This window comes from Haplochromis burtoni, unplaced genomic scaffold, assembly GCF_018398535.1.
Source record: "Haplochromis burtoni strain Fernald_Lab_line unplaced genomic scaffold, NCSU_Asbu1 Contig_2128, whole genome shotgun sequence".
Lineage (NCBI taxonomy): Eukaryota > Metazoa > Chordata > Actinopteri > Cichliformes > Cichlidae > Haplochromis > Haplochromis burtoni.
In genome coordinates this window covers 5,670-10,265 of record NW_024584489.1, presented here as the reverse complement: position 1 = coordinate 10,265, position 4,596 = coordinate 5,670, and the positions used below count along the sequence as shown (strand labels likewise).

General features: G+C 39.1%; 1 long non-coding RNA gene across 1 annotated transcript; it reads left to right on the top strand.

The window, feature by feature from the left end:
- Nucleotides 1–1,303: 1,303 nt before the first annotated feature.
- Nucleotides 1,304–4,596, top strand: LOC121813641. Its single transcript, XR_006053801.1, has 3 exons — nucleotides 1,304–1,665; nucleotides 1,970–2,002; nucleotides 4,506–4,596. It is a non-coding gene; the product is annotated as an uncharacterized LOC121813641 (long non-coding RNA).

Here is a 4,596-nt window from a genome sequence, read left to right as displayed (position 1 = left end):
CCCTGTGCAGCTCAGGCTTTAGAAACCCAGGCTACCAGAGCCTCCTGAGCAGCTCCAGCTTCCCGAGTCATCTCTGAAGCCTTCAGTGCTGCTCTAGTCACCAGTCATCCCATACAAACAGAATCAGAGCCCATGGACCCTGAGCAACCGGGACCAGACGCCATGGATTTTTTGCCACCGAGTTCCAAGGGCCTCTGTGTTCCTGTGCTGCTACAGTTGACCTCCAACCAAGGCACCTAAGGTTCATTGTTCTGGTCCCAGTCCCTTCCAACATCTTCATCAAGATGATAGAGAATTATGTGTGGGATCACATTTTTTTTTATATTTAAAATTAAATGTCTATCTATGATTAGCACACTTGGCTCGCAGTACTAACCACAGCCTGCTCATATATTTCTCTGTGGAGTTTCCCACAGAGTAAGCCAGAATAAACTTTACTCTGACTTCCTCTGACAGACCAAAGATGTGCTTGAGAATGGCTGATTCTCTCTCTCTATGTTGACCGTCTGATAATGTGGCGACCTTTCCAAGATGTACACCACTTTTTGTCCCTGTGTCACTTTGAATTAGAAAAGAGGTTAAACAATTAATCGGATGTTACTGTTTTGACAGTGTTGCACTCTCTGACTTTTGATGGGAGCACTGTATCACTATACACTGTGATCATGTCAGCAACAACAACTTCACCTGTAGAGTTCAAGACTTTGCAGATGATAAATGCTGTATTCTTTTTAATAAAAGTAACATAATCAGTACAGTAAATTGTACTACTTTCTTTGTGTCAGCTTTGCATATGTGCATATGTGGTTTCTGTCCATTCTGCTATACTTATTATTATGTACTGAAAGTGACCTGATGAATTACATCATCTAGAGAAAAGGAAATGCAGGCTGTAGCTTAGAACTGCTTTTATGTTCATCAAATGTTTAAGCAGACGATCAAAAAAGGAATCTAGTCAAGAAGAGCACAGTGGGAATTTAATGGTGCTCCTTTTGCACTGCACTACCCATAGTGTTAATGCAAGGCTATGAAAAATTTGAGAGAACTGGAGTGAATATGGCTACATACACACAAAGAGTACCTTGGGTGTGTATGTGGGTGTGTGTGCGTGTGTGTGTGTGTGTGTGTGTGTGTGTGTGTGTGTGTGTGTGTGTGTGTGTGTGTGCATGTCGTGTGAGTGTTCAGAGAGAGAGATGTAGATGCACATTTGTCAGGCAAACAAATGGCAATTTTTCCTCATTGTTGACTGATGTTTAATATTGTAACGAGGAAACAAATGTAATCACACTAGTCCACGTAGTAATTTAGATGATGCATGTATTTCATAGTGAATTACCAATGATGGGAACCACTGCAACCAGAAAGTAGTGCTATGATCACTGTGAATGATAATTACATAAATAAATGCAGAACATAATGTGACTGTTTTAACCTTTCTTGGCACAAGAAGCAAGCTGATGTGGACAACAAATGTCAGCAGTGGAACGGTGCTGCTGTGGTTTGTGTAGCTGTTTATAGTTCTATGAGCTCATTATAAAGGGGAAGGAAGCACAAAGACACTTTACAAGGAAACAGCTTCACCGTTAGAACACGTTGACTTTAGCACTGCAGCAGGGTTGGGTGTGACAATGAGGCACTCTTTGTTCTGCATGCTTGATTTATTATGTGAGTACATTCATAACTGTGTCTTATGAGTATCACAAATTATTGAACATGTTTCTGTATTATTGTAGGGTCTTTATCTTACAATGTAAAGTGCCTCGATGTGGCTGTTGTTGTGATTTGAAGCTAAATAAATAAAACTGAACTGAACTGAATTATGAGAATTACAGTAAATTTCCAGACAATAAAATTTGTCTTGAATGTAGCACATTTAAAGTTTATTTCAATATAATTATATTGAGTGATTCCTTAACTTCATCAAAAACAGGTTTAACAAAATCTGATCAGGTTTCAATCTTCATTTCAGTGCTCAGTACGGTCTTCTATGGAAATGCTACAGGTGAGATTTTTTCTTTCTTTCTTGTTTTCCTCAAATGTAATTCAGTCTTTATTTATTTATTTTCGTATTTATTGCCATTACCTCTTGAATGAAATTAATCTCTTGAATTTGCCAAATGTCCTAATAATGAGATACTGCACATATAAAGTACTTTGAATATTAAGAAGAGGAATCAAGACTTTTTTAAATCAAGAAGAAGAGGAAGCGACTGAAGGCAAAGGGAAGAATTAAAAAAGTCTGATGAAAAAGGTGAAAGTTGAAGGAGGAAGAATGCTGCACAGGGAGGAGTTGAGATAGATATGGGTGGTAGGCAAGAATTACCAGACGACTGGGAAAGTACAATTGTAGAGGTGAGGGAAACCATGAGGAACATATTCGATGTATTCTCTTGACAGAAGAAAAAGGACAAGGAGACTTAGCAGTGGAATCATGAAGTATAGGAAAGTCAAGTCAAGTCAGCTTTATTTGTATAGCACATTTAAAGGACATCAAGTATCGGCCAAAGTGCTGAACAGGGATGATAAAAGAAAGAATTAAAATAAATGTGCATTACAAAACATCCAAATATATACACACACCCAAGCAGACTCTTATATACATTTGTTTGTACAAGTATATATGTACCAGTACATATGCACATACATATACATGCATATATGCACACACACACACGGGTACGCACGTGGACATAAATACATGTATACATATACATGTGCATAAATGATCCAATGAGATAAAACACCAGAATAGCTAAAATGGAACAAAAGCGGCATCAGATCCGAAAGTCTTTGAAAATAGGTCTTCAAATTTGATTTGAAGATTTCCAAAGAGGAAGACAATTTTATAAAAGAGGAAGACTGTTCCAGAGTCTCGGAGCAGCGATGGAGGAAGCCCTGTCACCTCTGGATTTTATCTAGGAGCGTGGAACCAGTAAAAACATCTGACTGGAGGAACGCAGAGTTCGAGTGGGTAGGTGCAGGCTAAAGAGATCTGAAATGTAAGCTGGAGCCAAGCCATGGAGGGCTTTAAAAACAAATAATAAAACCTTGAAATCAATTTGGTATTTAACTGGCAGCCAATGTAAAGATGTGAGTATTGGAGTAATACTGTCTCTCTTTCTGGTGTCCGTCAGGAGCCTTGCGGCTGTATTTTGAACAAGTTGCAGGCGGGACAGGCTTGATTGACAGACGCGTAAATAGAGAGAGTTACAGAAATCAAGATGTGATGAAATGAAGGCATGGATAACGGTTTCCAGATCTTTAGATGACAAGATAGTTTTGAGGATAGAAATGCTCCTGAGCTGAAAGAAACTGCCAACAACAACTCAATTTATTTGTTTGTACAGCTTGAAGCTAGATCCCTCAAGAGTTTTAACATGGGGATGTAGATTAGCTGATCGTGGGCCCAAGTCATTTCTTGTGAGACTAACAGAGGCTTGTTTGCCAAAAATTGTAATATCACTTTTGTCATGGTTTAGCTTGAGAAAGTTCAAAGACATCCAGCAATTTATGTCACTAAGACAATCTGAAACTTTCTGCAATGTGCTATCAATGCCTGGTTTTAGGGAGAGATAGGACTGTGTATCATCTGCATAACAAAGAAAATCAAAAATGAGAGACGAGGACAGGTGGAGGAAGTGAAGAAAGGTATGAAGAGGTGGACAAGATCTTTAAAATGCACAGAAGGATTTAGCTGTTATTCTGCACCTCCATTGCTGGAGTGGATATATAGAGCTGGGGAAAACAAGATGGTTGTTGCCTGTTGTTGCAGTAATTCCAGAATCAGACTCTTGTATGTGAAAATAATAGCAGTCCTATTGTGCTTGGTTAGCCTGTACCTGACAGGTACCAATAAATGAAGGGGAGTGCAACTCTGGCAATCGCTTAATTACAAACTCAGGTGTGGTAGAAGTTTGGTTCCATGTCACAAAACCTTTGGTTGACAAATGACCATGTGACTCAGGAAGGAAAGCAGTGCAACCATGGAAATATGGCACACTTAGTTCAGGATACAGTTGGGTATAGAAGTAATACTTTAAATAAATCCTCAATCACACTGGCATTAACCACAAGGTGGTTCAGATATCCTGGGAACCTCCTCAGTGAGGTGTTCCAGGCATGTCCTACCGAAGGTAGCCCCAGAACAATCCCAGGACATATTGAGAATAGATTGGATATCCATACCAGGGTGATTTGTGACATTCAGGTCTCTCTTGAAAAAAAGAAATCTCTAATCTCAATGATGCTTTTACCTGCATGAATAAAAAAACAATGAATAACTGGGGACTCTGCCAGATGCTCCCAGCACAAATGACCTATATGGCTGACTGATATCACATACAACTCTACTGCATTAGAATATAAGTTATTAAGGAAAACTTAAAAGCTTCAGTCCATAATAGCTCACAAACCAGATAATATTTTTATAAATTTCTATAACAAATGTATTGCCGAAGCAAGTCATATCTTTGTGTTTTACTTGTTTTATATTTTACTTTAAACAGCCAGTAAACCTCGGGCCTTAATAACAGCACATGAGGGAGTTATACCAGCAGGGGGCAGTGTGACACTGAGCTGCTCTGTGGAGGGCTCTGC